This window comes from Rana temporaria, chromosome 2, assembly GCF_905171775.1.
Source record: "Rana temporaria chromosome 2, aRanTem1.1, whole genome shotgun sequence".
NCBI classification, from domain to species: Eukaryota; Metazoa; Chordata; class Amphibia; order Anura; family Ranidae; genus Rana; species Rana temporaria.
This window is the reverse complement of record NC_053490.1, coordinates 298347176-298372015: the sequence shown is the minus strand read 5'-3', so window position 1 is coordinate 298372015 and position 24840 is coordinate 298347176. Positions and strand designations below refer to the sequence as shown.

At 40.7% G+C, this 24840-nt stretch overlaps 1 protein-coding gene across 22 annotated transcripts in view; it reads right to left on the bottom strand.

The window, feature by feature from the left end:
• Window positions 1-24840, bottom strand: part of EPB41 (erythrocyte membrane protein band 4.1) — a 206288-nt gene that overhangs the window by 154404 nt on the left and 27044 nt on the right. Inside the window, exon 1 of one of the 22 annotated variants that reach the window (XM_040337252.1) lies at window positions 11780-12153. The exons of 19 other annotated variants lie outside the window; for them this stretch is intronic. The gene's annotated coding sequence lies outside the window, so the exon portion shown is untranslated. Of the gene's footprint in view, window positions 1-765; window positions 870-11779; window positions 12154-24840 lie in introns of those variants that run through there. 2 more of the 22 variants (XM_040337255.1, XM_040337253.1) reach the window with 2 other exon arrangements.

The following is a 24840-nucleotide window of genomic DNA, read 5'->3' as shown; positions in this document are numbered from 1 at the left end:
CAAAGCTCGTGTGGCTGTCTCAGGTGCAGGATCTGCCTAAACATTCAAGCATCTTATTATTAGATGGCTACTCCAGCTGCAAGATGTTTAGGAGTCCTAGGAAGACAAATGAGCGAGAAGAAAGAAGCAGAGAATAATATCTCTGCTGGACATGGATGGGAGGGTGTCAGAACTCAGCAGGGAAAAATAGCCTCAGAACTATGAAACGCAGTAAAAAAAACTGTTTATACTGCGTCATGTGTGCAAACAGGGGGTGTTAGGGTGCTGGTACACAAGGAGTTTTAATCGCTCAGTATCACCAGTATGCTGCAAATGTCAAAAGAGTATTGTACGGTTAAGCAATGACGAAAATCACAAATGTAGTTTGAGTCCTCTGAGTTTTCTGGAGGAACACTGAATAGTATAAATATTTTTTATCTTGATAAAGATTTTTTTTTTTTTACATTGTATGGAAAAATGCACCATAGTAAAAACAAAAAATAAACAAACAGGCTCCTCCAATATAGAGTTTAGCTACGTTATCTATCTAGAAAAGGTAGTAGAATGTTTACTGGAAATGTTCAAAAACTCGCAAGGATTCCATATAAATACAAACTAATAAAGGAAATCAAGGCAATGGTAACAAAAAAGAAAATAGTTTGAGGTAGGGTAAAAAAAAATGTAACTTGAGGATAAAAAAAAAGAAAAGAAAAAAAGAAATAAAAAACAAGCCAACATTGCTTGAAATGTAATAAGCCCCTAGGGAGGATTACACAATTTACTTACCTCTTTGTACCACTAAGAGTGATATTCCCTCTGGAGAAGTATTGATATGCATGCAGAGAAAAATGCAATCAGGCGACGACGAGACAGTATTAATCTTTGCTAAATCCACACCCAGAACCAGAAAAGACAGTCCCTCCCTAAACAAAAGCTCACCCACATTGCAAAAAGCCCTTCTCAAGCAAATATTTCATCAAGTCACCTCCGGTGCAAACACTTCCTTTTTTCTCTCTAGTCTCCAAATTCAGATCATTTACTGGTGTAGTAAGGAAACCGCACACTGTGCAAAAGTCTTCAGAGTGTTACCACAACACAAAACAAAAGTTATTCTGACCTAATCACAAAGCACCATTATAGTAGGACACATTAGGAAAATAAGGTAAATCTAACAAAGTACTGTAGTTTCATGTGCTTACAAGGAAAAAGAAGAACTGCTGTGCCTGGCCTTCACATCATAATTTAACTCAAAGAAAAGTAAATGGTGTAATATACAGTTTTCAGGTCAGAAAATACTAGTTAGGCAGATAACGTAAGCAGTCTATAGCTGTGAGAGTGGAGTTATTTGTGCAATGTTCAGCAATAACTCCACAGCACTCTATGACCTTGTAATAGCGAAATCAGAGAAGCCACAAACACCAGAGGCTCATCTGACTGGTCACTAAGCTCCTGGTACCTTAAGGTCCCTTTCACACTCATCAGTTTTTCAGGTGGACCCATTCGGACCATGCATTGCTCTCTATGGAGACATGTGTCCATTGACACCCACCAACATCCAATCCGGTCTGCTAAAAACAGACAGATGTTCCCCACCTGCCTGGCAGATAGGTTTGGATGACAGTCTAATGGAAACGCACAGGTGGTCCATTTCCATCTGACTGCCCATAGACGACAGTGACTGTGTCCATGTCAGACCTGTCATCCAGCGGACAGATCCCCATGCTGAGCAGGCGAGTCCTATGGTGGGCTCCACCAGTGTGAAAGGGGCCATAAAGGCCAAATAATAAATCCACATATTCTTGCAGAAAAAAAACTGGTGCGTGTAATATTTTTTATTGCAGGAATCAGGAAAGCATTGCACCCGTGATCAGTAGATGGTGGGTGCAATGTAAGCTCCTGCAGACATGTCCCCTGGCTTTCAGCCCATATCTCTGTACGGCCATTCTGTTTGAAAGCTGGAGGACATATTAGTGGACTATGAGAGCGTTCACCAGTGCCCCCGGCAGTCCACTTCATCTACAAGTCCAGCAGATGGTACTTGTAGTTTATTGACAGGAATCTGTGAATGGATGGCGTGGCTGTGTGGGTGGAGCTGCACTGTTTGATAAGGCATTACAATTGTGGGGAAAGGCACCTGTTATGGGGAGAGGGGGAAGGAGCTGGAACATGTAACATGCTATGCTGCAGAGGTGAATTTATCCTTTATGCCTCATGCACACTGGTTTACCGTAAAACTCCGATACGAGAAAATCAGCGTTATAAACTCACCTTTCTTCTGCCTTTTTTCAAACCAGCTTAAGAGTTTAGCAGTGTCCAGCATTTGGACATTTATTGATTTCATTGAAAAGAATTTAGGTATACTAGCGCTTAGGCCCAGCGTCAAGTATTTTTTTATCCATTCCTGGATGCACTGGCAGTGGGCTTTTTTTCCTGCCTCTAAACGCTACTAAAATCCTATGTGTGCATGAACACATGGGCTAACATGCAGGGGGAGTTTAGAGGCAGGAACAGTTATATACTAATAGTAATATCCAGTGAAATGCAGTATACTTACAGACCACCCACCTTTACCTGCCTGTCTTCAGGTAAAACCAAAAGCAGCTATCCCTACATGGCTGAATCACAGCTTTAAAGTGGAAGTTCAGCTAAAAATTAACTCTAATGCCTCGTACACACGATCTGGTTTACCGGCTGACTTTTTACTGCCGGGAAACCCGAGAGGAAAGCCGAGAACTGGCTCGGCAGCTTTTTCACCCTACACACGACTGGTTTTCCTGGTAGGAAAACTGCCATGAGAGCTTTGGCCGGGGAACCCAGCCGTGTGTATGCTCCATCGCAGTGGAGAATACACTGCCGGGAAAAAGACTGAAAACATGTTCTCATTTTTCCCGCCGGTTTTCTTGTTGGGAAAACTGCCATGGAGCATACACTTGGCCAGTTTTCCCTGCCAAAAGCTGTCATGGCAGTTTTCCCGACAGGAAAACTGGTCGTGTGTACGAGACATCAGACTCCACTCACACTAGGGCGGTGCCAGCGTTAGCATTTATTTGTGTAGTCACCTAGTAGTGTTATTTCAAAGGCCATTGATGGGGCAGGGGTGGGAGTGAGTTGGGGGATGGGAAAAAGTATTTCTGGAGAAAACATGCTTCTTAGCCAGGTTTGGGGTATTGGAAGGGATATTTCTGGGATACGGTGTTAGCCTGGGAGAAGCAGGGCAAAGCTCAAATGGCAAAAGTGAGACAAATTGCTGGCCAAAGTGTTCTGCTAAATGGAAATTGTAAGTGGGGAAATACATTTTTTTTTACACAATCACCTTTGGTTCTTTTTAAACTATTCAATAAAATGGCAAATTGCTCTAGTGATTACACACACACACACTCACACTCACTCTGCACTGTGATAATTTAAATACATTCTAACATAGTAAATTAAGCCTCATGTTTTTGCAGTGTGTAGAGAGCATAGCTGAAAACCTCATCAGTACCGGATTACATCATTAAAGTAACCCAGGACATCTGGCAAGGCTGATAACGTTTCAAGCTGATTCAAGATAAAGCAGATTGTAAAACAACACGTAAACAAATGGTAGCCTTTAACAAGCATATCGTTTTCAAACTAAATTCACTGAAGTATGCATTTTTAAACCACACCAAAAAAAAAGATGGGATAATCATGCTAATCACAGGTCACAGGCAATAAGCACACCTACTAAAAACGGACTGTAAACCAAAATGTACATTTAAAAAAAAATGCAGCGCTATTCCAATGTGTATAAGAAAGCAGATTATGTTTTCTCTAAGCAATCCCTGGCAACAGGCTATCTTTCTTATACTTCTGGATTACTGCTGGACTGGCTAGCAAGAACATGTCTTATACTGAAGACTTGACTTGTGGAAAGGCTTTGGAGGTAGAAAAAAGAAAAATGCAACAGCAAGGAACCCCCAGTCATGGTCACATAGGGTCTGCTGCATAGTAATATGTTACACCATGAATACAAGTGTAACATGTTACTAGTCTTCAAGACAGATGAAGGGACTTCTTGCCATTGTCATTACAACTCTAGAACAGCTGTAATGTCATCTTTTTTATGTATGTATAGTGGTGGTCATGTCTGCTTTTAGTTCTGCATTAAAGTGTGATAGAAGGTCTACAGAAGTCAATGGCAATGCAACTTTAGGAAATACATTTCATCACTATGATATCTGCTCCTAACCTACGGAATTATTGCAAGAAATACTCAAATATTTCATTTTGTGAAAATATTTGGAGCAATGGACATTTAAAATGGTCATATTTGAAAAAGGTGACATATTAGGTGATCTCATTTTATAGGGTTGTAGTTGATTTTTGCCCAAAATATGGAAATAACCATAACAGAAGCATTCAGCAATGTAGCTGGCACCATGAAGTGTTTAAAGTGTATGTCTGGGGGGGATAACATTTACTATAAATGTACATCTAGATATGATATATACTGCTTTTTCTCAGAAATACAGGACTCTGTTTTATATATTTACAAAAGGCACACAGAAAAAAACATTGATCTGGCAGAATGCTTGCATGTTCCTATCCTCCTACATGTCAACACAAGGCCCCTGCTGCACCGCAATCACTAGCAGAGCTGTCAGCCTTTGCCAATTCTCTTGTGTTGGACTACAGAACTCCTCCTCACTTCATCTCTAACACAAAAGTTGTATGTGGATAACACTTCTTGGGATTTTAGTGCAGCAGAGATGGCTCAAACAGGAGCTATGAGCTCACTGGATTTCTGGCATGTCTAAAAGAGGAAAAACCATGAAAAGTGCATACATTTTATTTTTATGCTCAGACACACACAGACTGACATTATTTCACAGGACTGCCATTGGTTTTCCAGACACTTTAAAAAAAATTAAGTCAGCAGCTGCAAATACTTATCAAATCGTTTTCGCAAAAAAAAAAAAAAAAAAAAATCGTATGCAGCAATTGTACCATCCAAATCGATGTGACGCTGCATTTGCGGTGCGGTATCGATTCCCAAGAAGTAGTTTCTGTACTACTTTTGGTGACTTCGGGGTGCGTTTTTCATAGACATCTGTGCAGCAACCCGCACAGATGTTTCTGAAATCGGAACGGACATGTGGGAATGAAATCGCATGAGTTCAGCTGAACTTGCACAATTTCATTCCCGCTGTCAGTGTCAACATAGGCTTCATAAGATACTTACCTGTCTAGGGATCCAGCGCTGTACTCACTCAGGGTGGTTCTCCTTTACCCACCTAGCTGAACATAATCAACATGTAAAAGGCTGTAAAGTTACTAAGATTCTAAAGTCCAATGCACTTTCTGTGACAGGTGACAGGCAGCCTTTTAGCCCATTTGCGGCAAGGGTCCCTGCACTATGTCTGTGCCATTTCAGTGCGACTAGCATCACCATCCATTAGCCCTTGCTCACAGCAGTTACAGTTTGCCAACAGCATCAGTTGAAACCAACTCTGTCTTCATTCCTAGTCACAAACAGGCATCTTTTCCTTCCACTAATCTGATTCTGGGCATTCCTTCCCTTCACTAACCAGAGATGCCAGGCACTTCTTCCTCCCACTGACCCGATTGCTGGGCAATATTTCCCCTGATTACAATCACTGGGTAGGTCTTGCTCCCAGAGACCCAATGGCAGAAATCTTTACTTCCTCTGGCCACCAACGCCAGCCATTACTTTCTCCCACTGACCCCGCAGAGGGCACGTCTTCCACCCACTGAATCCTGCTATTTCTTCCTTCCACTGATCTTGGGTGTTTCTTCTTCCCACAAACCACCAATGACAGGCATTTCCTTCTTTCCACTGACCACAGCAGTTGGGCATTTTTTCCTTCCACTGACAAGCAAAATAGGAGGCACCATGGAACTGTGGCTGCAGGCATCACCCAGGTACCATTTTTTTTTAGAGCTTGCGGTAAGCTCTGTTGTAAAAGTAATCCTAGCGGCTAACTACCTGTTGGACTGCTTTTACAAGCAGCAGGAGAGGACATCTCCCCTGTGAACCCCCCTTTCACGGCTTGCTCAGGCTCACCCTCCCCACTGAGGAACGGCTTTGATTGACTCTCTGCTATGGTAACCTGAAAACAATGACCTGACATCACTTCCTGTTTACCCGAATGTTAATGGCACCATTAAAAAAAGAAAAACAGCACAGATCTTGGTGTTTTGAATGCTTTTAAAGGGCAGAAAATGGATCTAGGGTCTTATAGACCCCATAACTCTTCATAAAGAGTACCTGTCACATGCATATTGCTGTCCTAAGGATGTTTACATTCCTTGTGACAGCAATAAAAGTGATCCAAAAAATAAAACATTTTAAAGCAACAGTGTAAAAGTTAAAAAAGTGCCCCCTTCCTCCCGTGCTTGCGCGCAAAGACACGCACGCAAACAGTAATCTTCCTAATAATGTGTGGTATCACGCCGAATGTCAGATCATGGGCAGTAATTCTAACACTAGTATTCCTCTGTAAATCTAAAGTGGAAACCTGTAAAGGCTTTTAAAAAGTCGCCTATGTATAGTAAAAGGCATGTCATTTGTCGCCGTTGCATGAGTGTGTCATGTTTGGTATCTATTTACTTGGCGTAACATCTTTTCGATTTTACAAAAAAAAAATGGGTTCTGTATGGGGTTTTTTTGCATTAAAAAAGAAAAAGGTATTTTTTTTTTAACAAAAAACTGCATTTGAAAAAACAAAAAAACGCTGTGCAAATACTGTGTGACATAAAAAAAATTGCAAAACCCACCAATTTATTCTCTAGGGCCTTCCGATTGTTCGATGTAAACAGAAAGGAGCAGGTCTGGAAGTGGTTAAAAAACAGGCAAATTCCAAAGACTGCAATCATACTTTTGCATTTTGCAAACGTGCGCAAAGACGAAGCGTGCTTGCAGTGTAATTCTATGTAAATGGCAACCTGAATGGAGCAAGAAGACGAGCATAGCTCAATGCTCAAAAAGCTACTTTGATGCATAAAATGAATGAGCTTATCTATGTGTGTGTAATGCAACAAAACTGAAAAAAGGAAAGCAAATCAGCTTCTAACTAGTTTAAATCACTGAGCCCCGTTCACACCGGTGCAACTTGTCATCCAACTCGCATGACAAGTCACACCCTATTGTGCTGACTCTTGCACTATTTTTGTCAATTTCAGGTGAGACTTGCATAGACATCTGTGCATGAAGTCGCACTGACATGCGGATTTGAAATAATGTGATTTCAAGTGAAGTTATCCGTTTTGCTGCATTTTCGGTGTGTTTCCAGTGCATTTTATAAAGTGCCTATTAACAAACAAGCACCAGAAAGACTTGGACATGCGACTCAAAAAAAAGCACCAAAAAACACAATGCAGGTGTTTTTGATGCACTTTTTTCATTCATTTCAACAGGAACGTGTGTTTTTGGTGCGGTTTGATGCTGCAAGCAAGACTTTTCAAAATGTGGCACATCCACAGCGCAGTGGAATAAAAGGTCCCATAGGGTTTAAAAGGGGGAAAAAAATCCTTAAAAATGCATTAGTGTCACAGGGCCCTGTAACTTTTAAAATGAAAGCTAGAAGCCGATTGGTTGCCATTGCCCAGCTGATTCATGATTTTTCTGCTCCAGTCTTAGTAAATTCCCTTCAATGTATTTCAATAGCTAAAAAACTTTCCTCAATAGGCCATCATATTTAGGCCTCATGTCCACTGCAGCTGGTAAATGGATGTTTAGGAGCATTTGTGCATTTTCTTCAGCAGCCCCTGAACTCTCGTCAATGTTATCTTATGGGTACATGTACACTCAGACATTTATAGTTATTTAGCAGCACTTAAAAAAAAAAAAAAAAAAAAAAGTGTTCGTTTATAGGCATTTTCCATTGGGAAAAAATGTGGATCATTTGTAATGGGAAAAACCAGACTTCCCACCTAGGTTCACTCTGTAGCGATGCGGGAACCAGCACTATTCCAGCGCCGATTCCTGCATCACATTTCTCCCGCAGGCAGTTCACACTGCCCTCTGCGAACCGCTGCGGGTGTCAATACAATGTTAATGACACCCCCAGATTGGTTCACAGATTGCTGCGCAAACTCTTGATTCAGACAGGAATTGGACTGCATGGGTGAGAACACCCATGCAATCTGATTACATTGCGGGGGGACCTTTTTTATCCAAATCCAATGCGAGTTCAGCCATACAACTGTATGGCTGAACTTGCACTGCACAGACATCGCATGTGATCGACACCGCAGTGTGGGTGCGAATCACAAGCAATGTCTGACATTGCACAAGTGTGAACCTAGACTCCAGGAGAGACAGAGAGATGTTTTTCCTGTATTGTAGGCATTTGGGAGGGTCTACTGAGGTTATCTGTAAAATAAAAAAAAACGCTTCTAAATGCAAACGCTCATAAACACGGCATGTAAAAGTGGCAAAATTGACATTTTTAACTGTTGGTTACTAGCTGTCAAGTTCCAGCGTTCAGAATAGGTTTTCAAAACGTCCTGTGTAAATAACTCCTTACTGAGAATTTACAATATATTTTATTTGCATTTTTATCTTAAAAAGGTAAACTTTTTTCATTTTGGAGGGTTGGAACCGCTGTCCGTTTTTTTTGTTCTACCATCTGTGTCCCATCACAGGGATTTCTCCTCACTTCCTGTCACATAAAAGCAAGAGGAAATCCCTTCAAAGTGAGGAAATCTCCAGTTTCCATCAGAACTAGTGGCTGATTCGAATATTTACTACTCTATTTTTGTTCTTGTTTATTTTTTTTCACTCTCATGGTTCAAAATGGTAAACAAGACAAAATTGACAATAATAGCCCGCAACTGGAGAGATAATAAAAGCCCAAATATAGTAGAGTGGATTTGTGAATTGAACGAAATACAATATATGGAAAGACAGATTAGAGAAGGATAAATAAATACTCAAATGCCAGTAATATGGCAAAATGGGATGAATTTCGGCTCTCGGAATTATTGAAACAATATATATATATATATATATATATATATATATATATATATATATATATATATATATATATATATATCACTGTTTGCAGCTTCATCACAGACCTCCCACTGAGCATGCCTGAGCTGCATTTTGTGAATGGTCCCACAGCTTTCTGAGACCTGTGATCTGTCCCAGAAGGCTGCAGGAGAAGGGGGGTGCATCAAAACTAGGCACCTGCAGGACCCTTTTGGACCAATTGATTACAACCATGTTAAACACTCCCTGCCTGGAGTTTGCATGTTCTCATGTCTGTGAGAGTTTCCTCTAAGGCTCCATTCACATCTATGCGACAGCGGCGTACGGCGTATTTTGCCGCGAGTGTGTATCTTTTTTTTTTTTTTTTCAGATTCTTCCCATTGCTGTCAATGGGCGAACGCCAATGTCGCCTGAAAAAAAGGGTCCGGGACTTTTTTTCAGGCGACAGGCGTTCGGCGTCTATGAGATGTGAACCATCTCCATAGACAGCAATGGGAATTCTCCCCTCTAGCGGCAGAAGCGTCGGGCGTTTTGTCGCATAGATGTGAATGGAGCCTTAGTACTCCCATTTCCTCCCACACACCAAAGACATGCTGGCAGGTTAATTGGCTAGTGTGTAAGATTGGCCCTAGTATTTTTGGTATTTATGAATGTGAGTTTGGGACCTTAGGCCCTTTTCACACTTGTACAACTTGTCCTGCTACTTGGGACTGCAAAGTGGCATAACAAATCGTTCCATATGATTTCCAATGACAACCATTCATATTAGTACGACTTAAGTAGTCCCTGCACTACTTTGGTCTGACTTTCATGCCAGTTACACAGGCATTCCCTGAAATTGTGGCAAAATTGTAGTAAAATCGCGCAAATTTGAAGTCGCAGTAGTGTGAAAAGGGGCCTAAGGCCCTTTTGTGGCCGTGATTTTGCCACGATTTCAGGGAATGCCTGTGTAACTGGCATCAAAGTCAGACCAAAGTGGTGCAGGGACTACTTTGAAGTCAGAATGACTTGAAGTTGTACTAATATGAATGGTTGTCATTGGAAATCATGGGGAACAACTTGGGGCAAGTTGTACAAATGTGAAAGGGGCCTTTGAGGAGTGTAAGCTCCTTGAGGGCAGGGACTGATGAGAATGTACAATGTATATCTAAAGCGCTGCATAAATTGACGGCGCTATATAACTACTGTATTTAACTTTAAGAGGGAAGTTTCAGGAAAAAAAACTTTCCACAGCCCCCTGCTTTAACCACTTACCCCCCGTACCATATTGCTGCCCAAAGACCAGAGTACTTTTTGCGATTCGGGACTGCGTCGCTTTAACAGACAATTGCGCGGTCGTGCGACGTGGCTCCCAAACAAAATTGGCGTCCTAGTGGCGGCTAAAAGGTAGGACGTCCATTTACGTGGTCTCGCCTAGGAGAGCCACCTTGTGGACGTAAAATGACGGTGCGGCGACGGCAAGTGGTTAAAACCCGCAGGCAGTGTTTACCCTCTATTTTCAGGGTAAAAAAGTGAGTGTTATACGCTAATAAATACAGTACTTGAAATAAATAAAAGCCAACACCACATTAATAAAGTAGATTTTCATCTGGTATAAGAAGTGCCATTTGACCACGTCAGACATAGTCTCTCAACATAAATGACAGCTCAGAAATAACTAGAATTTTTTTTAGTATACTAGATTTTAAACATAGGAAAAAAGAAAAACTGCGCCAACTCAGGTGAGCCAGCTATGATACTGGGAGAGAATTTTCAATATAGATGAACATGAAATTCGAATATTGAAAAATTAAAAAGGTGAATCAAGTGAAACATGTACCAACATATATCAATAATTACATACTATGCAAAAAGAAAGTTAAAAACAAAATTCTTTTAGGAAATGCAAGGCAATTTGTTCAGAAATCAGTACCTGAAAATGAAACCATGAGTTGTAAAACTAGAGAAATTAGCTTTCCCCATTGCGATAAATGTACCTATCACTTATGTGAATAGGAAAAGTCTATGAACCTGTAGAGTGTGGTGTGCAGTGAGAGGAACAATACAAGTAAACATTAGGACTGAGGGTGTTAGAGTGAGCAAAGATACACAAATAACATTCCCGAAAAGCAACACATGGCTCTATGGATTGCATTGTTAGAAAAATGTTCATGTGGACAAGAATCTTATTCAGCTATTCCTTTAAAAGGGCACTGGCATTTGTGTCACATAACTCCTATTCTGCGATTTTTTTCACCACCACAATAGTACATTTATCTTCAGAGACCAGTAAGCAAAAACATAACAAAATATAAAATGGAGAAAAAAAAAATGATGACCACAATCCAGACATCCACAAAACGCATGACAAAGCTATGCAAATGACAATACTCCACTATTATTTTTATATACTGCACACATTATTCAGATAGCTTGCATAATAAATGATTTTTTTTTTAGGTAGAAGCATTCTACAATAACCAGTGGAAATATAAAAGTATAAAAAAAATACGAAGCACAAGCAGCCTTCGCAGCAAAAAGGCACATTTCTAGGAAGAAGCACAAGTAGACTTAGTTACTACCTACTAAAGATAACAAGGAGCTACACAATACGAACATCATTCTGTTTACATGTATTTAGATTTCAAGCCTGCCTAGTATTGCAAGCATAAGACAATGTTTGCTTGAAATGGATAAAGCAAAGAGCGTGTACACATTCCAACTGCATGCAACAGGAATGAAAACAGACATCTTCTGGCTCTAGCTAGCTGTACCATGCTGCTGCTAAAGCCCCTTCAATAAATGCAGAAATAACATACAATTACACAAGACACTGACCTTTAAGGGACCAAGCATCAGCAATGAATGCTTTTTTTGTCAGCTACCCTCCAGGTGACTGCTGCTTGGTCAGTAAATAGGTTATCATACCTCTATGAACGCCTCCTCTCCACCTATCTGGATTTCTTTATGCTACCAGGGAAGCAAAGGGGAGGAGGTGATGAATTTATTCGGGAGCCCTCGTGGATGACTAGAAAACACTTCCATACACATACTCTCTGGGGTCCCTGCATGTGTTTATTCCCATCCCTTGTCAAATGTCCCTTCCAGTCTATTGTACTGATGCTTAATTCTTCATTTTCCACACTATGGGAATATTGTGAGGGAACACAAAAGAGGATGTACCAGGAGACAGTGTTATGGAGGAGAAAGAGGCGTATCAAAGTGGGGGAGGTGGCTGAGGAGGCTTTGTTTACGATGGATAGAGGAGGGCTTATTTATTTTGATGGAGTTCAGGCTCAGCTGTAACCTGCAGTCTCTAGAGAGGTAAAGGAAGGAGGAGAAAGTCCTAGACAGACCAGCAGCACAAAGCCATGCTACACAAGGATGTATAGAAAATAAAAAAATGACACATCTGACCGTTCAGCTTCAAAACCTTGATTGATGGGGCTGAATGCAAAATATTTGCACCATTTCCTAATCATTTCTACTAACTTCCAGACATGCCCTTCTGAGCAGAGTTCACCCAACATGCACAGAGATATCTGCATGTTGAGTAAAAATGGGATCTACAAAAGGTCTGATTGGGGTCGATGGAGTGAACAAAAGCCAGTACATATGGTGCCCTTATACAGCAGATGGAAGGCTGTAGTGTTTCTACAAAAGGAAAAAAAGCAGTGATCCCTAACCAATGGATATTTTTGTTGTTGCTTGGAGACTAACAGTTAAGAGGCTTATTCCATAAGGCACTGCGAAGAGCAAAAAAAAATTCATAGCAACCAGATTTTAGTTTAGTGTAATCCGATTTCTTATTGGTTGTTATGGGTTACTGCATATCCCCAATGCACTTTATATCTCACCAAGGAACATTTTGACTTTCACCAAGCACACTTTGCTACAGTAAACACGAGCACTTGGCAATGCAGAGACCAAAGATATCATGTAAATATATGCATATTTACATATGATAAAAAAAAAAGGGGAATTTGATAAGATTTCAACAGAACTGACTTTCCATCCAAAGTTAGCACTAGAATTTCCAACAACAAATGTTCGATGTGAGCTTGTTGTCGGAAAATCTGTCTGCTATATTGCACATACCGGCAGTCTGGTAACTGAAGATCGGAGGTGTATCAACATCCGATTAAGACTTTGCAAACAAACATTTCCGAAGGGACAAACTTCAAAATGTTTCTTGTACGTGAACAGAACAAACTATTTTAACCACTTAAGACCCGGACCTTTAGGCAGCTAAAGGACCCGGCCAGTTTTTGCGATTCGGCACTGCGTCGCGATGTGACTCCCAAACAAAATTGGCGTCCTTTTTTCCCCCACAAATAGAGCTTTCTTTTGGTGGTATTTGATCACCTCTGCGGTTTTTATTTTTTGCACTATAAACAAAAATAGAGCGACAATTTTGAAAAAAAATGCAATATTTTTTACTTTTTGCTATAATAAATATCCCCCAAAAATATATAAAAAAAAAAAATTCCTCAGTTTAGGCCGATACGTATTCTTCCAACTATTTTTGGTAAAAAAAAAAATCACAATAAGCGTTTATTGGTTGGTTTGCGCAAAATTTATAGCGTTTACAAAATAGGGTATAGTTTTATTGCATTTTTATAAAAAAAAAAATTTACTACTAATGGCAGCGATTTTTTTCGTGACTGCGACATTATGGCGGACACTTCGGACAATTTTTGGGACCACTGTCATTTTCACAGCAAAAAAATGCATCAAAAATGCATTGTTTACTGTGAAAATGACAATTGCAGTTTGGGAGTTAACCACAAGGGGGCGCTGAAGGGGTTATGTGTGACCTCATGTGTGTTTACAACTGTAGGGAGGTGTGGCTGTAGGTCTGACATCATCAATTGTGTTTCCCTATAAAAGGGAACACACGATCGATCACGGCGCCACAGTGAAGAACGGGGAAACTGTGTTTACACACGGCTCTCCCCGTTCTTCAGCTCCGGGGACCGATCGCGGGACTCCAGCGGCGATCGGGTCCCGGAGCTTCGGACCGGGTCGTGGGTGCGCGCCCACGAGCCAAGGCTGGGTGCTTTAAGAGGACGTACCTGTACGTGCTTGTGCCCAGCCGTGACATTCTGCCGACCTAAATGTGCAGGAGGCGGTCCTTAAGTGGTTAATGTGTACTTTTTTTGTAGAAGAAAAATTGGATACGAAAGACTGTGCATGACCGCAAACAATAAACGACAAAGCCTTTGTCAAATGAGAATTTTTCTACATCCATCCTCAGTTCTGACTTGCTGTGATACTTCCAGGAAAACAGGATGATCCTTTTGCCTGATTTTCTTAGACCCCTTTAAAACTGGAGGCGTTTTTCAGGCGCTCTAGAGCAAAAAAAATGCGCTTGAAAAATGCCTGATCTGCAGTCCCAGTGTGAAAGCAAGAGGGCTTTCACACTGGAGCGGTGCGCTGGCAGGACAGTAAAGAAAGGAGAGGCACTTTCAAGACGCTTTACAGGCGCTATTTTTGGCTTAACAGTGCCTGCAAAGCGTCTCAGTGTGAAAGCAGCCTGACAGTATACGGAGCTTATAAGGTGAAAAACAGTATTTAGAAATCCGACGGACTGTTTAGATGTTACATTTTAAAAGCAGCGCCAAACCTGCTGATCTCACAGGTTTCTAATCGAACAGAACATCGCTGATTTTATAATTCAACATGTAAACAGTCCGATGGATTTCCAAATACTGTATTTCACCATATACTGTATGCTCCGTTTACTGTGAAAAATAACTGTGAAATGCAAAACTCTGGTGGGTGTAACAAGATGTCCGCTTGCCCCCTTCTCAGTGTATCATTACCGCGGAGGAGTGCGGGGTGTAGCAAGATGGCATCACATATGACAGGTCGCCATATGTGACGGAACACCTGCAAGCAGCTTCTTTGAGGTGCTTTAGGAGTGGTGTATACACCGCTCTTAAAGCGGGGGTTCACCCTAAAAAAAAATTCTAACATTGCATGGAGCCGACCTATGAGATCGACAGTATGCTGTTTTCTTTTTTTTCTTTCGTACATACCATTTTAGGGCTATTTTCACCCCCGGCTTTCCCGCGGGAGTGGGCGTTCCTAATCACAGGCTGTGATTGACGTGCTTCTTTTTTTAGGGTGAACCCCTGCTTTAAAGCGCCCCTGCCCATTGAAATCAATGGGCAGCAGCACCACCAAAGCGCCTCGATGTTGATGAAAGAAGCCGAACGTCGGTGCACAGGCGCCGTATAGACGTCGGAAGCACGTCAATCACAGCCTGCGATTAGGAACGCCCACTCCCGCGGGAAAGCCGGGGGTGAAAATAGCCCTAAAATGGTATGTACAAAAGAAAAAAAAGAAAACAACAGCATACTGTCGATCTCATAGGTCGGCTCCATGCAATGTTAGAATTTTTTTTTAGGGTGAACCCCTGCTTTAAAGCGCCCCTGCCCATTGAAATCAATGGGCAGCAGCACCACCAAAGCGCCTCGGCAGCAGCGCTTTTAAGCCTTTGTTCGGCCGCTAGCAGGGGTTAAGAGGCACTCAAATTTTTGTTGTCGGAAATTCCGACAGCAAATTTTCGATGGAGCCTACACACGGTCGGATTTTCTGACATCAAGCTCACATCGAACATTTGTTGACGGAAATTCTAGTGCGGACTTTGGATGAAAAGTCAGTTCTGTTGAAATTTTATCATATTCCCCTTTTTTTAATCATATGTAAATATGCATATATTTACATGATATCTTTGGTCTCTGCATTGCCAAGTGCTCGTGTTTACTGTAGCAAAGTGTGCTTGGTGAAAGTCAAAATGTTCCTTCGTGAGATATAAAGTGCATTGGGGATATGCAGTAACCCCTAACAACCAATAAGAAATCAGATTACACTAAACTAAAATCTGGTTGCTATGAATTTATTAGCGGTATTCCCGAGTCTGGCTCGGGGTAAGATTTCAATACCAAAAGCGGTATCCCCGAGCCAGACTCAGGGACCGCCTCGCAGCATCCACAGGCACCTTGTCCCTGGATTCAGCGATGCCACCGCGCTGTGTGAGCGCTGTGGTGTCCTCGCTCGATCCACACAGTGCCTGTGTGCCGCCGATCTCCATTCCCTGCGACGTTACGACGCACGGGGGCAGAGAACGGCGCCAAATTCAAAAAAGTAAATAAACACATTACATACAGTATATTGTAATCTTATAGATTACAGTACTGCATGTAAAAAATACACACACCCCTTGTCCCTAGTGGTCTGCCCAGTGTCCTGCATGTTCTTTTATATAATAAAAACTGTTCTTTCTGCCTGCAAACTGTATATTGTCCAAAAGTGTCCCTTTATGTCAAAAATGGTTTTAGAGCAGCTAGAAAACAGCGATAATAAATTATAATCACTTGCAGAATTGAGCGATAGCGATTTGTGGAGAAATTCATCATCAAACAATAAAAGTAATGACAGCGACAATTCTGCAACTGAGCAAATTTCAGTGATTTTGATTTGATTACGTTGATTTGTTATAAATATTTATAGTTATTTATTATATTATAATTGATGACTTTGTGTTTCAAACTTTATCATACCCAGGATGTCTACTAGACTCTTGTTTGGACAGATTTAAATGAGTTATTCCTAAGAATTACAGGCCTACAATGTAAAACGTCAAATTTCCTTGCAAAATAATTGTACCGCTTTTGGTACAAAATTCCAGACATAATCATACCGCCAGGGAGGTTAAGAATAATCATCAGATTTTCTAATTGTTTGTAAGGTCAGATCAACTTTAATTTTTGACCGCAGTGGCAGGAAAACTCAAAAAGGAGCAGAATAGAAAACGTTTTTTAATCAAATGAATTTTTGGATAGCAAATGTGGTGACTGAAATGACATTCATTTTAAAATTGAATGGTAAAAGCGAGTGTAATTTTCTAACAACACTCGTCCATTCATTGAATGTACAAAGAATTTTTGTACAAATATTTCTACTAATATCGTCAAAAAAAATGATACCTGTATAGACAGCATAAGTCAAAATGAGCCTTTATAGTACAAAAATCAGCAGATAATCACTACTAGAAGGGGTTAATTTATACTGTGAAACAGTCAAAGTAATACACAACTTAAATAATAAAAAAACAAGATCTAATATTACTGAATTTTAAAATCTGAGGTTTACCCCGATTTTCTAACCAGCACTGCACAAAATGTGCTCTGAGCAACATTTTATTTTTTGTTTGCTTGTTTCTGAAAAATAGGCCCCAAGGGCTTAAAGAACGCAATAATTGAAAAAAACACAATTTCTACTGACAGCAGATATGCGGAATGTTTAAAATGAGGAAAAAGTACATACAAGGTATGCACATATTTTTTTCCACACAAATACAGGTTTCTTTTGGTGGCATTTTTAGCTCTGATCGCAGTATAAATAAATGTCAATGGTCCCAAAAAAAGTGTCAAGTGTCCGATCTATCCACGGCAATCACTAAAAAAAAAAAAAAAAAAAAAAAAAAAAACAGATCACAGCCATTACTAGTAAAAAAATAATAATAAATAATCAAATGGCCATAAATCTATCCCCTATTTTGTAGACGCTATAACTTTTTCGCAAACCATTCACTATACGCCTATATGTAGAATATATATTGGCCTAAACTGAGGAAGAATTTTTATTTTAATTTGGGATATTATAGCAAAAAAAGTAAAAAATCTTTTTTTTTTTTCAAAACTGGCGCCCCTTTTTTTGTTTAAAGCGCAAAAAAAAAATAAAAAAATCAGAGGTGATCAGATACCACCAAAAAAAAAATCTATTTGTGGGGAAAAAAGGACATCAATTTTACTTGGGTACAGCACAAAGCGACGCAGGGCCGTATCCCAAAACATGGCCTGGTCATCAAGGGGGCAAATATTCCGGTCCTTAAGTAGTCAAGTCCCATAGATCTAATCACTGTCCCCCAACATTCCCCTGCACAGCATTGCTATTCTATTTATTACTGGCAACAGTGTTCCATAACCCCTCACTATAATGCCGCGTACACACCCTCGGAAATTCCTACAACAAATGTTCGATATGAGCTTGTTGTCGGAAAATCCGACCGTGTGTAGGGTCCATCGGACGTTTGCTGTCGGAATTTCTGACAAGAAATGTTTGAGAGCTGGTTCTCAAATTTTCGGACACCAAAACTTGTTTATCGGAAATTCCGTCGTGTGTACACAATTCCGACGCAAAAAATTCCACGCATGCTCGGAATCAAGCAGAAGAGCCGCCCTGGCTATTGAACTTAATTTTTCTCGGCTTGTCGCACGTCTTGTACCGCGTTCTTGAAGTTCGAAATTACCGACAACATTTGTGTGACCGTGTGTATGCAAGACAAGTTTGAGCCAACATCCGTCGGAAAAAAAATCCACGGTTTTGTTGTCGGAATGTCCGATCGTCTGTACGCGGCATAACTGTGTACACATAGCAGGACATGCACTGTACGCTGTCACTCTGGATCTGTGTGTACACATGTGGCTGGATATTTTTTTTTTATGATTCTTTAGGTTTATGCAAGCGAGACTCTTTGCATGATAATTATGGAGTATGTTGTAGGTACAAGTACTGCAGACTGTGTACAGTGTATACCATAGGTAAGTGTAGACCATTTAACCATGCTCTAAAGCCAAACTTCAGAATCATACTCAGCAATTACTTTCTCGTCCCGTGAGACCCATTACAGTTCTGTAATAACTGCTTACTTTCTTTAGGAGATACCATATACTTAGTTGTGTGATGTCATGAACTAGAGCTCAGTGCATGCCAAGTACCGCAGGGCAGATGGGAGGGGAAAAAACTGGCAATGTGCGTAATTTCCTACCTGGATTGCAAGATAAAGCTGGTCATACATTATACAATTTTTTTAACTATGCAGTAGAAGGGCCTTCCTGATTGCATACAAAATTTAAGGTGTTTAACCACTTAAGACCCGGACCAATATGCAGGTAAAGGACCAGGCCTCTTTTTGCGATTCGGCACTGCGTCGCTTTAACTGACAATTGCGCGGTCGTGCGATGTGGCTCCAAAACAAAATTGGCGTCGTTTTTTCCCCCACAAATAGAGCCTTCTTTTGGTGGTATTTGATCACCTTTGCGGTTTTTATTTTTTGCGCTATAAACAAAAATAGAGAGAAAATTTTGAAAAAAATTCAATATTTTTTACTTTTTGCTATAATAAATATCCCCCAAAAATATATATTAAAAAAAAAGGATTTTTTTTCCTCAGGGAACAGACGATGAATGACACTGCCACTTTGAAGAACGAGGAAGGTTTGTTCACACACATCTCTCTCCGTTCTTCAGCTCCTGTGACCGATCACGGGACTCCGGCGGCGATCGTGTCCCGCGGTCACGGAGCTTCGGACAGGGTCACGGGCGCTCGACCCACAGCTGGGCACTTAAAGAGGACGTACAGGTACGTGCTTGTGCCCAGTCGTGCCATTCTGCCGACATATATCGGCGTTAGGCGGTACTTAAGTGGTTAAGATGTGACCTCATATTATATGGTTTTGGTAAATCTAGGAAAGGAAAGTTGAAGAAGAAAAACGTATAGTGTATGGCCAGCTTAAGACTACATTTCTCATCAGTGCATGGGATTCTAGTTAGATGAGAGAGAAGGTTTCTTCTCACAGAGGAGTAGTGTTGCCTTAATTACAAGTACAGTGTTGCCTGTACTGACAAACTTGATTTATCAATGTATTATACTCCCAAATCTTCATTAATGTACAAAGTAAACTACTCCCCTCAACTATGAATGTCACACCTAATGAACCTTTAAGTTTAAAACTTTTTCTAATAAGATAATTTTACATTTACAAACACAATAGCTCAGGGGGAGATTGCCGCACTAACATTGATTAGTTCGTAAAAAAAAAAAAAAATAATAATCTTAAATCGCTGTTGAACCAAAAAATAAATAAAATAAAAAAAATAACATGTGTACCCAGCCCTAAAGTGAAATGTCAGGCAAAAAGGATAATCTCCCCTATATTTCTATGATATCTGCAATTAACTTTTGCATTATCCACTTTTTACTTTTATAAAAAAGTGCTGAGGGGAGACATGATAGGTTGCAGAGGAACTGGTAGCAGGACGCAAGTTGTGCGTCAAAGTGTCCAGGGGAATGACAGCATATTTCCTTGAGTATCAAAAGTTTAGATATTTTTTTTAACCACTTACTAGTAATGGCGGCGATCAGCTTTTGACACATTTTTGGGACCATTGTTATTTTTACAGCAATCAGTGCTATAAAAATGCATGGATTACTGTGAAAATGACACTGGCAGTGAAGGTGTTAACCACTAGGTGGCGCTCTAGGGTTTACGTGTGCCCTAGTGAGTGATTCTTACTGTAGGGGGGATGGGCTACACGTGACAAGACAGTGATCACCGCTTCCGATTACAGGAAGCGGTGATCACTGTCATTGTCACTAGGCAGAGCGGGGAGATGCTTGTTTACATCAGCATCTCCCCGTTCTTCCTTACTGTGAGACGATCGCAGGTATCCCCGCGGCGATCGAGTCCGCGGGACCCGCGGTCAGGCTCACGGAGCTCAATGCCACGCTTTTAACGGGGATGTATATTTATGTCCTTCTGCCTGTCCGTGCCATGCGCTGGTCGGCAAGCAGTTAAAACAAGAGAGCTGGTTGCATTCCTAAATTCACAAAATATATCTGGATTGAAATTTTTAGAGGTAATAACGCCAGGGGTAGTTTATCCGGGGAATATCCGATTTATTGCTGCTTTATTGTTTTCTATTGCGTTCCTCTACATCAGTGTTTCTCAACCTTTTTTTAGTCATGGCACCCTTTAAAATTCTGCATAAATCTTGAGGCACCACATTCCAAAATTCAAAGAACTAATAGCTTTAGATAATGTAGCAACATCTACACAGGTACGACACCTAACATGATTTATTCTTACACAATTAATACACCTTTGCACACTGGTACTGGCATTCCTCTTTTCCTTCACTCAGCTTAAAAAAAAAGAAAAAAAGTGACCCAAATGGCAATAGAAAGGGACAGGAGAGGGAAGAACAAGGAGGCAGGTGCCAGATGTCCTCATCAACCCATGATGTCATCAGTTGTTAGGATGCAAGCAGCTGGCCCTCACTCAGTGTCCAAGGTTGTAAATCAACACAATAAAAAAAAACTGTGCTTTGTGTAACAAAAAGGCAGGCTTCATCAACCTGCTGGCTTGTTTTTGGGCAATTTTTAGGTACATTGCCAAGGCACCCCTGAGGAACCCAGAAGGCACCCTGGTTGAAAAAAGACTGCTCTACATCAACAGTGGGTATAGGGTAGCATATATATATATATATATATATATATATATATATATATATATATATAAATAAATAAATAAATAGAGAGAGAGAGGTCTTCTATTTTGTGTTAGTTGAACTAGATTGACTAGGGTTTTCTTGTTTTTCAACCTGACCAACTATGAACCTTTATTTAGAGATATTAAGACCCCTTTCACACTGAAGTGTTTTTACAGCGTTTTAGCGTTAAAAATAGCGATATTAAAACGCTCATAAAACGCTCTCCATGCATCTCAATGGACCCTTTCACACTGTATCCTGCAAGCAGCATCTTTGGGGCAGCTTTTGGGCGCTAAAAAAAATAAAAACGCTCCAAAAAGGCCCCTCTTCATTGAAATGAATTGAAAGCGCTGTAAAAACGCCTTACCCTTTCACACTGAGGCACTGCAAAAATGCCCTAAAACATTAGGGTCTTAGCAGTGCTTTACCAGCGTTTTTCGGGCACTGGCAGTGTGAAAGGGCTCTGAAAGCACTTGGGCTTTCACATTGGGATTGCAGATGAGGCTTCGCCTGAAAAACACTTGAATAACGCTCGAAAATGCCCCAGTGTAAAAGGGGCCTAAGTAGTGATCCTGAGACTTAAAAACATATCAGTTAGGCAGAAACAGCATGGCTAAACTCATGAATAATGTACAGTTTGGAAATTTACGAGGGCTGAATAAATGTAACACTTGGCTGACTAGTCTAGCAACTACAGAAATGACCCCAAATAAGATAATGCTACTTATGTTTATTCCAGTTTTTTGTTTCTTTACTTAACATAAGATGCATGGCAGTGTTACAACTGTCAAATGGTAATACCAGTTCATGTCACAAGAAATTACATCACAAAGGCTTTATGAGAAATTGCAGCCACTAAAAATGACTTCTGAAATAACATAACATCTTTTTTTTAATGCAAATGACTGTGTGTAAACCTTGGGAGACATTTGGATTTTAAGAGCCCTGAAAACAATGGGAAAAAAAAAAGTTATGAATCAGTTGTAATTTTGTAGGCATATTGGCTGCCTGGCTATGGGGCCTGGTTCCAGGCAGCTAGAAATTGCCTAGTTTCTATCTAGGTAATATATTCTATACAACGTTCAGATGACTTTTTTCCCAGTAATAAATATCCATTTTATTAAAAAGCCAATGAACTACATACTGTATTACACAGGGGCTTTAGCTCATGAAGCAAAGTTGCTCAGTAATAGCCCCAAGTCATTTCTTGCAATTAATATTGAAAATCTACAGATTATTACATATTATATTCATCTTTTTCGGGACCGAAAATTCTGTTAAAAATATATTCCGTGTAACAAAAGCAGCCAGTGGTCTACTAATACTGAATATACACTGCAACTGTGCTAAAAATCAAACAGATGGCTCAGAGTCCCATAATGTACATGTACTGAGATTCACCAAGGCCTGCTTTCCACGGATCATCTTACAGGATCAATAGTTGTGTGCTTCCAATACCTGTGTGCTCAAGTTTAAACTTTACATAAAAGATTTCCCTCTTTGAGGCGGCATTCACACCTGAGTGTTTTCAGCTCATAAAACACCTGAAAAAAACGCCCAACAAGCAAAAACGTCTTTGGGGCAGATTCCATGCGTTTTTCTGCTTTTTCTGTTTTTCTAAAGATGACAAGAGATATATATATATATATTGCAGTAGTGTGAACCCAGCCTTCGGATTCTTTCACACGGACGGTCCACCCGGCGGATTCAGCTTTGCTCAGCAGGGGATTTGTTTTGCGGATTACCGCTAAGCAGGTGGATGACAGGTCTGTCTCTGCGCACTGTGCGGAGACGGACTTGTCAGAGCCCCACTCTTCTCTATGGGGAGATTGGATGAAAACAGACAGGATCGGATTGAATAACAGTGGGTGTCAGCGGACATGTCACCACTGACATCCGCCGCTCCATAGGAGTCAATGCAGCATCCAATCAGGTAGACCTGATCGGAAAGCCTGTATGAAAGGGGCCTAACACTAGGCTCGCAGTTGGTTGTGGTGTACTATCAACTTTAACCACTTCCAGCCCAAGACCATTCTGACATTCCTCTCCTATGTGTAAAAATCATCATCATTTTTTTGCTAGACAATTACTTAGAACCCCACCAAACATTATATATATATATTTTTAGCAGAGACCCTAGAGAATAAAACGGCAATAGTTGCAATTTATGGCAAACGGTATTTGCACAGCAATTTTTCAATCTTATGAAAAAAATACAGTAATAAATGTTAATGCAATAAAACACAATATTTAACCCAATTGTTTGTTAAAATATAAAAGATGATGTTACACTAGATAAATAGATAACATGAGAGATAATACCGCTCTAAAAACTGCTGATCCCTTGGCTTTGCTTCCGTCCCACTAAACCTAAAAAGGTGCTGGCTATGCACAGGTGCATTGGATAGAAGAAGATCCTGCCGCACTCCTTAAAACGATGTCTTTATTATACAAATAAAATCCAAAAGACAACCAAAACGATGCAGTCAAAACGTAGTGAACAACAGAAAAAAGGTGGCTGACATGTTTCACATCATGTGATGCTTACTCATGGCTCATAAATAGATAACATGTCACACTTTAAAATTGCACACCGTCGTGGAATGGCGCCAAATTTCGGTACGTAAAAATCTCCATAGGCTTCATTTTTTTTTTTTACAGGTGACAAGTTTAGTATTACAGAGGATATCTAAAATTTAATTATTGCTCTCGCTCTAATGTTTGCGGTGATACATCACGTGTGGTGTGAACGCAGTTTACATTTGCGGGCGCAACCTACGTATGCATTTGCTTCTGCAAGCGAGGGGACCGGGGGAGGGGACTTTAGCCTTAAAAAAAAAAAATATTTTTACACTGTCTCTTTAAAAAAAAAAAATATATACATTATATATATATATATATATATATATATATATATATATATATATATACACACATATACACACACACACACACACACACACACATATATATATATATATATATAATAGCAATTTTAAGGGCTCTTTCACATGGGCGGCCCGTTCAGGTCCGTCTGTCAGTTTTTTAGGCGGACCTGAATGGGCGCTCCGTGCTTCTCTATGGAGCCGCGGATGTCAGCGGTGACTTGCCCACTGACATCCGACCCGCTCCGCCAAAGTGTGACGGAGGAAAAACCTACTTTTTCATCCGTCTGGCGGATCAGGTCGGATGAACATGGACAGACGGTCCGTGTTCATCCGATCCCCCCATAGGGGAGAGCGGAGAAAAGACAGGGAAGGGACCCCCCTGTCATCAGCCGGCTCAGAGGGGATCAACGGACGATCCCCGCTGAGCAAGCGGAGGTTCACGTAATGATCCGCCCCGTGTGAAAGGGGCCTTAATTGTAAACATCCCTTTTCTAATAGGAATAAGGCATGACAGGTCCTCTTTATGGAGCCTCTGGCCTCCCAGAGTCATAGTGATGGTCCCCGGCTAGGTCTATGGTAATCCGCCACTGCCGGATCGGTGATCCAGCTTCCCAATCACACGGGAAAGCCCAGGAAAGGCATCAGAGGACAGACCGGGGGGGGGGGGGGT